Here is a 13,417-nt window from a genome sequence, read left to right as displayed (position 1 = left end):
GCAGAGAAGCATTCCCTGCTCCATCCTCCCAAGAACAAAAAAAAAAAAAAAAAGAGTACTTCTCCCATGCCCACTAAGGACACTCCAAAAGCTGCAAATGGTGTGTCTAAACCCTGGCTCATAATGGCTGAAGGGGCTACATCAGAGGAAATCAAGGAAGATGAGATGTGGTCCGAGGAACCAGAAATGGCGACTCATCTGTGGCTGAGGCAGCTTAGAAGCCTGTTGAAGGGGCAAAGGCTGTCTAGAAATGTTCTTCTTTGTGGCTGGGGGAAGGAAGAAAGGAGAAACCATTAAGTTTTTCCATGGAAAAGCCACAAAGGAATCCTGAAGTCCAGGTACAGCAGACAATAGTAGTCAATAAAAGGTAAGTATGAAAAAAAATGTCTTCTCACCAAAACACAGTGACAAACAACATTCACTTACATCAGTCTCCAAGTAAAATTTTGTAAGGGTTTTCCCACAAAATGTTAGAGGTAAAAATGCTTAAATTTATATAGTTTTACACTATATGAAAAACTATAAGCACCATCTACCAACTGACTGAAGTCATGTGACAGTGCAATAAAAAATAATAAAATTACTAGCATAAAACAATTTTATTTTAAAAGTATTGTTTTAGTCATAAATAAGTTGTGGAAGATTTTTCCCCAAAGGAAAATTAACTGCACAGCAAGAGAACACTTGCCAACCATCCCACAAGAGGAGCACTCTTAAATGGCAGAAAAGGTCTGATTTTCTCTACTGCCACCTCATGCTACAAATGGTCTATGGTCTGAAGTTTTGGTGCTGGCCAGATGTTATATCCTATGCTGGATATAATCCATTTAGTGTACAACTGAATAACCTAAGTTATCATAACAGTAGATGTTTGAATTATCACTGCTGCAGTAGCCTAAGCTATATGAGTTATATCCTGTATAAGATATAACCACTTTCTAGCTTTGAAAGCTTCAGGGCACCTTCCATGTGCCCAAACCATTAGTCAGCTCAACCTTAGCTGACTACAAAGATAGGTTTGTGCACCAAGCCCTTCAGAGCTTTCATGTCAACTAAGAGAGGGAGGTTGAGCCTGGACAGGATATTGCTAGGACCAAATTTAAATAAATGTCCACACCATGACATAAAAAACACATGGACAAAAAAACAAGAGGGGGTGGAGGGAGGGAGCAGCTACTGCAGCAGTGATCATTCAAACAGCCACCGTTATGGTAAGTTTACTTACACAACTGGACTACAATCTTGATATTGATCACTGCTGCAGGAGTCTTAGCTGTATGGGTAGATACTACAGCTTAGGGCTGGGATGTGGAAGAAGGGTCCAGAAGCTCCTGGAGAATGGCAGTAGCAAAATCTGACCTAGATCTGGAGAAGGAATCTAGCTTGAAGTACTTTGTAAAAGTATATACAGAGGACCAAGCTGTGGCTTCTCAAAAATTTTTAGAATCCTACCCTTTCCAAAAAAGCCACAGATGAAGCAAACACCCTGGTAAAATCTGCCTTGAACTTGAATGGAATAGTTTTGTTATGGTGGGAAGTGTGAGACAACTATTTAGAAACTGTCTGCTTTGACAGAAGTTGCCCCTTTTTCTTACCTTTACAAGAAATGAATAATTGATCAAAAGTTCTGAAAGATAGTGTTCTGCCAAGATAGTACCAGAGTTCTCTATGGACATCCAAAGTATGAGGTATCTTTTTTCTCCTCATTTTGGAGTTCAAGGAAGAACACACAGATATGTATAGTTTGTCTTAAAGTAAACTTGGTTGCCCCTTTTTGGTAAAGAAGAAAGATTCATTCTCAAGGGAAACCCTGTCTCTGTGGAAAATGAGATAAGGTTAACCCACCATAAGAGCTTGCAGCTAACTCAGACACTCTTCTTACAAAGGTCAGAGCAACCAATAAAACTATCTTCCTTGTTAAGAACCTCATGAGCTGACTCAAACAGAACAAGCGTTAGCTTCTCCAACATAAAATTAAGATCTCAAGAAGGACCCACCAGTTTTCTTGGAGGTCACTTATGCACCCCTTTCAAAACATTTTGACACGGGAATGATTTAAGAGATCTATGGGCAGAGATGCTGAAAAAGCAAGCAAATGAACCTTGAGTAAAACAGGACATAGGAAAGTAATTTATACAAATATTGTAAAACCAACCCACCAGTAAACATTTTCCATTTACTAATATGTGATTTTCTAGTAGCAGGCTTTCCTGCACATCATTATTAAACAGGTGCCTTAAAAGTATTAAGACCCTGTCATTCAGGCAGTCAACTGAAGTTATTTGAGGTTGGGATGTATCAAACACCTCTGTTTTACTATGAGCAGATTTTTTATTTTATTTGTACTTTGGCAATCAAGAAAGGCCGGCTGAGCCTATGGCCCATTTTCAGTGAGGCCCATGGAGAAAAGCTCCACAACAGATTCAAAAAACATTTAAACAATACTTAATAAGTAATTATATACAAGGGAAGAAAAGTCCCACAAGAAATTACATATTTTACAATGAGTTGGGGATAAAAGCTCCGCAAACACACACACACACAAGCATTCTGCAATAGCTGATAAGTAATTATACACACTGGGAGAAAAGGCCCACAACAGATAAACTCTTTACAATAGATTGGGGTGTACCTTACATACAGGGGGATAAGAGCCCACATAACAGATTTTAATATATTTACAGAACAGTGCTAAGAAAGATCATGATCAAGAATATAATATGTATATAGTAACAGAGATAAACAGGTTCATAGGTTGGTACTAGGCTATTGGCCCTAGGGCCTATACAAGCTTAGCCATAGCAATTCCCTGGCTATTTCTTCCCACAGTATTTACTTCCCTGGACTCCTGTCTAGCAGGGCAACTGATGTGATCCCTGGGGTGAATTTCCTATCTCCCATTCTCCATTCAATCATCAAGGTTCCTTTTGAAAAGGGCCAAAGAGGTGCTCTGTTTGACATGTATGGGCAGTCTATTCCAGAGTCTGGGGAGTCTCTGGGTCAGGGACCTATCCCTCCAGCATGTTTTGTTCATTGTGATGACAAGGTTTATGTCCCTGGAGCATGTGTCTCTGAGGGATTGGGATTTCTTTAAGTGTAGCATGTCCAACAGCTCTGGGTTTGACATGGCCTTGTATGTTAAGCAGTGATCGCTTCTGAGTAGACGATATGCGACAAAGTATAGGTGGAATTTTTTTAGATGGTCAGCATAGGGCATCTGCTGTAGGCCTGTGATTCTTTTAGTAAGGTATTTCTGTGGCCTTTTCAGTTGTTGCAGATGTCTTGAGAGGTACATACCAAATGGGGCATTGTATTCTATAATGGGTCTAATGAGGGATGAGTACAGTCAGACAATGACCTCCTTTTTTCTGGATGAAAAGCCCTTAGTGATGAGGTGTGCCACATAGAAGGATTTCCTGACTGCTGTGGCAATGTGGTTATTGAAGGTGAGACCACTGCCCACCTGTGTCCCTAAGTTTCTTATCACACTTTCAGTGTTTAGTGTACTGCCACCTATGTGGTAATTCATGGGTACATGTTTTTTCCCAAAGGGGATAACTATACATTTCTTGGCACTGAGCTTGAGCTCATGGCTCTGACACCAAGCATCTGTTTCTGTAAGGCCCTTTTGTAGAATATCCACATCAATTTGGGATTCAATAATGGCTCCCAGTTTGCAGTCATCTGCAAACTTTGTTAGCTAGAGTCTCTTAGTGTTGGCCTGTACTTCAGAGAAGTAGATGCCAAACAAGAGTGGTCTCAGGACTGAGCCCTGAGGTACTCCACTTGTCTGGAGCTGGATTTGGACTCGGTTACTTTTACAGTGTGGGTTCTGTCAGTAAGCCAGTTGGCAACCCATCGGGTGACGTAGGGATTAATGCCCAGCCTAGTAAGTTTATCTATGATTCCAGAGTGGGGGATGGTGTCGAAGGCCTTAGCGAGGTCCAGATAGGCTGTGTGGACCACCTTACCCTTGTCCACCACCCAAGTCAATCAGGTTCAGGAGACAAGATCGTCCCTTCACGAACCCAAACTGCGTTGGATCAAGTGTTTGATGGTTGCTAATGTCTTTATTCATAAGTTCCATGATAATACATTCCATGGCATTGCAGATCAGGCTCATCAGACTGATGGGGAGGTAGTCCCAGGATCCAAGGTGGATCCCCCCTTGTGGAGTAGGATAACTATAGCTGTGCACCACTCAGTGGGCACAAAGCCTGAGGTGAGGCTATGATTAAACATGACACTTAGGTGAGGTGCCAGTTCATTTTGTAGTTCATGTAGTACACAGCCTGGGATGTCATCTGGTCCCATGGATGCTGTATTCTTAGCTTTGGAGAGTGCGTTTTTTACCTGTGTGGCCGTTATTACTGGAATTTGGCAATCTTTCGGTATTGAGATGGGCCCTTTAGGGGGTGAGAGAGGGGGGTGAAGTTTGCACTGAATCGATATGCCATGATACTGGCAATATCCTTGGGATCAGTATATTTAATGCCATTCTGTTGTAGCTCAGAGAAGATCTGAGCATTGCCATTTAGATTCTTGACATAGCTATAGAATGCCTTGTGGTTGTCTTTGGAATCTTTGGCAATTTTATTTTTGTAACTAGCTTTGGAGGATTTTATGAGGGATCTCAGCTTCTTACTGATGCTGGTAAGGGAGTTTATTGTGTCCTGGGATTTTCCTCTCTTCTGCAACAGTTTCTTCCTTTTTTTGTAGTTTGTTTATAGCAAGGGATCACCAGACTGGCTTCCTTTTTTTGGAGGAGAGCGTCTTGGTTCTATTGGGGATGGCATGATTCATGCACAAGTGGATGTGCTCGTAAAAGAACTGGAAGTGGGATCTTTAGAAAAAGGTAGAAACAAATTACATTTAAAAAATGAGAATTGTGGGAACAATACATGCAGAATAATGTTTTGGAGGAGGAGTGAGGTTTATGGGAAGGTAGTAATTGAATGCACTATGTAATTTTCGATTGACTTTGACTGCATAGAATATTAGAAGTGATGTATAATGTTTGCAACTGAAAATATCTCAATATGGTTTATTTAGATTTATATAAATGAATGCTTGCCTATGTCATAAGTGATATCAGTAAAGATGTTTTTTGTTTATAAAAAAAAACGAATACAACATGTACTGCAAATAGCACAACACTTTGAAGAAGTGGGCAGCTTATGTTGAGTAAAATAATATATAATTAATCAAAATATTGTCTACATTTCTAATAATATATGGAGGTAAGAAATAATAGAATATTCTGATGCCAAAATAGACAAAGTAGTAGAATGAGATGAGGAGGACTAATGTGCAGGGGGGGGGAGTTGATCAGTATCACAGAGATGAGAATGTTATGGAATGACACCAGGGATGAATTAAATAGTAGTAAGTATCAGTTAGGATGAGAAGGTAGAACAGAATCCATTAGTAGTATGGTAAAGTGAGATCTACCTTTGATGTTAGTCAACTACTAACTTCTACAATATGGAAGCATTAGTGATTCATTGTGTGTAAGGCATAGGTATAGTAAGTAGCTGGTCATGCATCTAATTAGAAGGTTGTGCACATACAGATCCAGGTGTCAGACAGATATATATTTTTAGATCAGTCTTCAAACTGGATGATCCAATCTGTGAGGAAGCTTGTGGTAATTGCCCCTGGCTAATTCCAAAAGAATGGAGAACCACTGCTGTCTGGGATGGAAGGGAGTCATCACAATGATACTGGGGAGTCTTTCTGAATCTTCAGAAGTACCTCGGGTATCAGCAGAAAGGGTGGAAAATCATACAGGAACATTCCTGTCCAAGGAAAAAAAAAAGGCATATGTCTTCCAGGTCTTCTTGGATGCAGTTGTGGAGCAGAATGTTGCCAGCTGATTAGTCAGCAAGGAGGCTGAAAGGTCTACTTGAGGAACTCCTCACAGATGTATCAAATCTTGGAAGACCCCCGATCTAGCTCCCGTTCATGAGGGTCTGCTATTGCACTGCTCAGCTTATCTGCCACAGAATTTTGCACTGTCAGAACGTAGGAAGCTTGCAGAGTGAGACAGTGCTGTAAAGATTTATCCTAAGCTAACATACCTAGTTTGCATAATGGGCAAGACCTAGCTCCCACTTGCTTGTTTACATAACAAATCAATGTAGTGTTGTCCATAACAAACTGAAGTGTCCCTGGGGACCAAATGTGATTCAGAGAGTCAAGTGCCTTGATAGGGGCAAAACTCTCTTTTATATTTATGTGCTTGTGTCTGTCTTTGTTGTCCCAGATACTGTGCACTTTGATCCCCCTTGAATATGCTCCCCAAGCAAAGTCTGAGGTGCCTATGGTGACCAACTGCTTTGGAGCAAGAGAGAAGAGGAGACCTGGATTCAGGGATATTCAACATCTCCACCAAGTGATATCTCTTTTCATAAATTCTAAAACTGTAATATGAAAAGATAATGAGTGTCGGTGCTGGGATCAGACAGACTTCAGATATCATTGTATCTTTCTCATGTGCGGTCTTGCTAGAGGTATTGTGACAATCAAAGATAACATGAGAACCAGAATCCTGAAGTATTCCCCAGCAGTGACCAAAGTCTTAGTGGAAACCCCACTGGACTAGGCCTAAATATAAATCTATTTTTTCCTGTATAAGGAAAGCTGTTTGTATTGAGGTGTCTACCGGATATCCCAGGAACACAGCTCTGTGTAATTAAGTCAAAATTGACCTTTGAATGTTCTCATGAAATCACAGCCTGCATAGGAGATCTCTTACCCAAGTGAGGGATTCATGACACTTTAGAAAAGAGTTTGTAAATATAAGCACGTTTTAAATCTAAGGTTACCAGAAAACTCAAATGGGGAAGAAGGTGTAAGACATTGCACAGTGAAAGCATTTTGAACTTGGGCACTATCACAAACTGGTTGAGAAAAGAAAGGTCCAGAAATGGTCTCCAGGCATGTTCTTTCTTTGGTACCAAAAACATTCTTGAATAAAAACCTCTTTCCCACTAGGAAGAAGGAACTGTTTCCATTATACCCTGAGAAAGCAGTTGCTGAAGGATAGAAGGGAACAGTGGGGTTTGGTCTGGTGGATGTGGAATAACTAAATCAAGAACAAAATATGTAAAAAATAATTAATGACAATATCCAAAAAGGACTTTATTAAAACATCACCACTTTAGTGCCTCAGCTAAAACCTTCAAATATAAAACCCATAAAAATCAACCCCTCGTTATATACAAGTATCAGTTAAAAAACAATTACTTAATTACATTAAACTGTTCCAACTACATTCATTATTAAGACCATAAGGGTTGAATATTCCAAATTTCAGAATAAATATAGTTTCTTTTTTAAAAGCCATTGTTTAACAAACTCCTTTGCACTATTATCCCTGATATTGTTCCAAGAGAGTAGCTTGCAAGTTATTGACATCATCCCTACAACATTCACCTCAAATGCATACCAACTGAATTATTTTGTTATCCTAATATCACATAAATGTTCCAAGATACAAAAAACTGAGTAATTAAAACAAAAACAACTGGCAACTTCACTGAAGACTAAATCCACAAAGTTTAATGAAGCGCTTTTCATCCAAATACTTCTTTGAACTTCATCAGATACTAACATTTACAAAAATCAAGTTTAAATAGTCATGTTTAACCATGATTAAAATCAGCTGGTCTCTCCATCTTAAAATTTAAAGTAACAGTAGTTAAAATAGCATTGTGAACATAATATGCATTTCCCTGTTCATAGGTTCATAGATTTATACTAGGCTATCTGCCCTAAGGCATTTATAAGCCTAGCCCAAATTTTTGTGGCTTACGCCACCCCTTATATGAAAAAATACTGTGCCCATTAGTTTGTTGTGCCTCTGTCCAGCAGTGACACAGAGATGATTCCCGGGGTAAACCTACGATCTCCCATCCACAGGTCAAGATTTCTCTTGAACAGAGCCAGCGAGGTGCTCTGCCTCACATGGACCAGGATTTTATTCCACAGCATAGGGAGTCTCTGAGTGATAAATCTATCCCTCCAGCACGTCCTATTTATATCCGTGCTAAGGTTTAAGTCGCTTGCTCTAGTGGTTTTGGTGGATTTGGATTTTTTGAGGTGGAGCATGTCCATTAATTCCGGGTTGGACATGGCCTTGTATGTCAGGCACATGTCACCTCTGAGCAGACGGTATGCGACTGAATAGAGCTGGAGTTTCTTCAATCTGGCAGCATATAACAGATTTTGGAGTCCCTTTATCCTTTTGGTGAGGAACTTTTGGGGTCTCTCCAATTGCTGCAGATGTCGGTTGAGATGCATCCCGAATGGGGCATTGTACTCGATCATTGGTCTGATAAGTGAAGAGTACAGGGGAACAATGACCTCACTAGATCTGGATGTGAATCCCTTCATGATCAGGTGGGCAATGTAGAAGGTCTTTCTAACCACTTTAGCAACGTGAGTGTCAAAAGAAAGGCCACTGTCAACCTGGGTCCCCAGGTCCCTGATAACCTCTTCTGTGCTTAGTGGATTGCCACCTATATGGTAGCTTGGGGTTACCTTGTTTTTCCCGAAGGGTATGACTATACATTTTTGGCGTTTAACTTCAGACCATGGCTCTGGCACCAGCTATCTGTTTCCGTGAGTCCCTTCTGAAGGATATCCGTGTCCGATGCACTTTCCACTATGGCGCCCAGTTTGCAGCCAAAGTCCTCCCATGTTGGCCTGTACTTCTGAGAAGTAGATGCCGAACAATAGGGGGCCAAGGACCGAGCCCTGTGGGACACCACTTGTGACCGGCTTGGAGTCTGACATAGCGCCAGCAACTCTAACCCTGTGGGTTCTGTCCTTAAGCCAGTTTGCAACCCATCTTGTGACATATGGGTTTACATTTAAGCTGGTAAGTTTTTCTACAATACCCGAGTGGGGTATTGTGTCGAAAGCCTTTGCAAGGTCAAGGTAGGCTGTATGGACTGCCTTTCCCTCATCAATGGCCTTGGTGACTGTTTCGAAGAAGTCGACCAAGTTCAAAAGGCATGATCTTCCCTTGTCGAAGCCAAACTGGGTCGGGTCCAATGTCTGCAAGTCCCCTATATCTTTGTTTATGAGCTCCATTATGATCCTCTCCATAGCTTTGCAGACTAGACTTGTTAAGCTTATGGGGCGGTAATTACCAGGGTCCGTAGAGGCACCGCCTTTGTGGAGTGGGACCACAGTTGCCGTACGCCACTCCTTGGGCACGTATCCTGTGGTAAGGCTGAGATTAAACAGCTGCCTTATGTGCGGGTTTAATTCCTCATTTAGCTCGTGTAGCACACAGCCGGGGACACCATCCGGTCCCATTGATGCTGTGTTTTTAGCTTTAGAGAGAGCAGCTTTCACCTGCGCATTTGAGATGTCTGGGAGGGTACACTCCGCTGGGATAGTTATCTCTCCTTTAGGGGGGGGGGTGAAGTTTGCACTGAACCTGTCTGCCAGTATGTTGGCAATGTCTGTGGGTTCAGTGATTTTTGTATCATTTTGGACTAATTCTGAGCATATCTGGGAGTTTCCACCCAGGTTCCTAAAATAGCTGAAAAAGGCCTTATGATTGTCCTTTGAATCCATGGCAATTTTTCTCTCAAAATTGGCCTTAGTTGATTTTATGAGTGCTCGTATTTTTTTACTAATAATGATCAGGGGTGACTTCCCTTTTATGGATTTTGTTCTATCATGTAATAGCTTTCTCCTCTTATTGTAAAGTTTGTTAATGGCTGGGGTCCACCAGACTGGACGTTTGCCCTTTGTGGAAAGAGTCTTGGTTTTATTTGGGATTGCCTGATCCATGCAGTCCTGGAGGTGTTCATAGAAGGCATTTTTAAGGGCTTCCGCAGCTTGGGTTGTGGTTTCCACTGACTCAGGGGCCTTGAAGGATACCACACCAGTCTTGAGTAGTGTGAAGTTTGCTTTAGAGAAGTTCTTCACTGTGGTCTTTTTTGTTTGGGGTGGGAGCGGGATGTGGATTTCCAGTGAGATTAGTTTATGACCAGATCTCACCAATGAGGATATACTCGGTGGGGAGCATTTTGTCCCCATGTTTGTGATAATGAGATCTAGTATATTTTCTCCTCTCGTGGGAACAGTGACTAGCTGTTCCATGGCATTTGAATTTATGAACTCCAGGAACCGTTGGGCTAGAAAGTTAGGGCTTGAGTAATGTTCCCAGTCTATATTCAGGTAGTTGAAGTCACCCAATATGATGGTGTTTGGAGATACATTTATACCCTCCAGTGTCTTCAGGAAGGCTGTGTGGGGTTCCTGAGTTTGAGATTTAGACTTCTGGCATTAAGCAGCATTACCCTCAGTTTCTTCCCATTTTTGTTTTCTAGGGTGGTAGGTTTAGAATTTGAGCCTTGCCTAAAAAAGGCACTATGGGGGTGGCAAGAGCCTTAGCCAATATCCGGAATCCCAGGGGTGACAGGTGCAAGCTGTCCTCTTAAGCAGCGTGGCTTGTCAAGCATGTCATCCCAGGCAGACAGACACTGGATCCCCTTTGAATGACACCAGACATTAAGCCAATTGTTAAAGCTGATCATCTTGTCTCTATATTGTGGCATCATTCTTGGTGAAGGAAGGATACTGCTCAGGGTCAGGGTCATACCTGCCTGGGCTACATAATCAGAGAGCTTCTCTATGTCTCTTTTCATGTAGTCCAGGGAGGCACGTCTCAGGTCATTCACACCAGCATGGACAATGACTGTGTCATATTTGTACTTGCCGTGGAGTGACCTGAGTGCTTGTGTTATGTGGCAGATTCTAGCACCCGATAGGCAGCTTATTGTGACCCTCTCCTTGTTCAGCCTGGTGAGTGGGACGTCAGTGTGTCTGACTATGGAGTCACCTATGACAAGTATGTTTGGTGTTGTATTTGGCCTTAAGGGCTGTGACTGCTTTGCACACTGCTTTTGTGGTTTATGTGTTGCTTGTGGGGTGTCTTGAGGTAGCAGTTGTTTGGGTGTCTGCTTTGGAGGCCTCTGCTGTTTAGGTAAATTTTACTCAGAGCCTCCGAGTATGTCTTTGTGTGTTTATGTGTTTGATTCAGTGGTGTGGTAGCATTATGTGAGGCTGGTTTTGTGATGTGTGTAGTTGCCTTCTCCTCCTGTCTGGTCTTGCCAGTCCTGAGTTGAGAGAGCTCAGCCTCCAGTTTGGCTAAATAGCTGCATCTCTCTCAAGTATTTGTGTTATGTGGGAGGAGGAGAGGGTTGTCTGTGTACATGAGGCAGTTATAACATTGCCTCAAGATTCCCAGATTCACCAGCTGGACCAGAGAGGATGCCTTATTTAACAAGCAAATGAATACATTTACTGCAGCAGCAATATGGTGAAAATCATATATGAAAATTATGTAAAAATGTAAAGAGTCTCCTCATTTATCTAACCTTACATTATAAACATTTTCAAGTAAAACATAATTTCTATAATGTTGTTACTACAGTATTTCATCTCATTAAGCTTTTCAGTTTTAAACAGCATGCGACAGAACACATGTAGTTCAATTCTGGAAAGTTATAAGCATTGAAACGAATTTGCCAGAGCAATTCCAACTTTTCTAATAATAAGGTGAATGGACCCCCTCATGGATTACTGTCCACTTGATCAAGTATCCAGAATTTAAATGCATGTTCTGGATATTGTTCTATATGCTTTGTTAAAGCATTGTCCAGTTTGTGTTTATTAATACAATATATATGTTTGTATATGTGGTCTCTCATTCTACGTTCGGTTTTACCGGCGTAGAATGAATCACGATTTTGACATTTAGCCACATATACATTAATTTTGGAGTTGCAATTAACTTTTCTTCTGTTACTCAAATGTGTGTTGTTTATGTGCAGTGATGCACCTACATGAATGTATTTGCAGTAGGGGCAACTACCACATTGTTTCATCCCTATTGCATATGATTGGATCCTGCACTCACCTTCAAATATATTCTTGAGTGTTCTACCCATCCTAGTAATGAATCTTGGTTCTGTATCCAATTTGTCCACTATTAGTTTGTCCTCTAACATAATATTCCAATTTTGTATCAGTATGTTTTTTATGTGACGATAATCAAGGTTAAAAGTTGTAATATAGCTCATTGTGAAATCAGTTTGGTTCGTACCTGTCCCAATGATTATGTTCTGGACTTGATTTTCCATATCAACCCGACTATAATTCATAGAATAGTCATTCAACCCAGTAGGGTGTTGTATACTCACAATGGGTATTGTACGCACCATTAATTCTTTTCTCCACAACTTCTTCTATTAGTTTGTCAATCAAAGTACTCGGGTATGCTCTTTTTGTGAATAATTTCTTCACGAACAGGCACTCTCTATGGAAGCCCTCATCTGTAGACACCATTCTGGCAGCCCTTACTAATTGGCCCTTTACCACCAATCTTTTTTGGTGGTAAGGGTGTGCACTTGTATAGTGCAAGAATGTGTTTGAATATGATGGTTTCCTATAAATTTTTGCTTGGTATCTCTTTTCAACATAATTTTTGGTAAGTTGGACATCTAAGAATGCTATTTCATTTGGGTCAAAATTATATGTAAACACTAAGAAGTCTGTAGTCTCATTAAAATAATCAATGAGATTTTTTGCCTCTTCGTGTTTCCCTTTTATTAGTAAAAAGATGTCATTCAAATAGTGTGTAAAATAAATGATCTTTGAGGCTATTCCTTCCTTATGAGTACAAATTGATGTTCCCAGTTACTCATAACCAAATTCGCAAAGCTAGAGCCACAGAGGGAACCCATGGCTACTCCGCTTTTTTGCAGGTAATAGTTTCCTTTAAAATAAATGTAATTGTGGGATAGAACTATATCTAGAAGTTCTTCCTCTAGATTGATGTCATTCTAGGGAGCCCCTTTCTTCCTTCCTTAGTAATTGACTAACCCACTCTATGCCCAATGCTTGTGGTACTGACGTATACAAGCCCTTTACATTGACTGTAAGGAAGTTGTACTGTTCGTCATACTTCAATTCATTAATTCTTTGCAGGAATGACCATGAATCTTTACATATTACTTCTTCTGTAATTACATATTTTTAAGTATATTGTCTATCACTTTAGCACATGCATATGTGGCAGAATTCCTGCCATCAACTATAGGTCTAAGTGGAGGGTCGAATAAACATTTATGGATTTTGGGGACCCCAAACATTGTGGGTGCCACTGGTGTTAACACTATCATGTAGTTGTACATGTCTATATCTATCTTTCCGTCTATGAATAAATCATTAATATAGATTTTGATACATTCATTAGCTGTGTTGTATTCATTAAGGGATGCTTTCTGATATGATCTAGAAGCTAACATTGATTCTATTTTAATTTCATAGTCATCCAAATCCATAAATACACGGCCTCCACCTTTGTCGGGCTTCATGACGTGTACCTTAG

General features: G+C 40.7%; 1 protein-coding gene across 1 annotated transcript in view; it reads right to left on the bottom strand.

Moving 5' to 3' along the window:
* The window catches only part of CCDC148 (coiled-coil domain containing 148), a 2,032,828-nt gene that overhangs the window by 413,589 nt on the left and 1,605,822 nt on the right, over positions 1–13,417 (bottom strand). The gene's annotated exons all lie outside the window — the stretch shown is intronic.

This window comes from Protopterus annectens, chromosome 6.part0, assembly GCF_019279795.1.
Source record: "Protopterus annectens isolate FY-2018-M chromosome 6.part0, PAN1.0, whole genome shotgun sequence".
Lineage (NCBI taxonomy): Eukaryota > Metazoa > Chordata > Ceratodontiformes > Protopteridae > Protopterus > Protopterus annectens.
The sequence above is the reverse complement of the archived record's forward strand: the minus strand, read 5'-3'. Positions and strand labels throughout refer to the sequence as shown.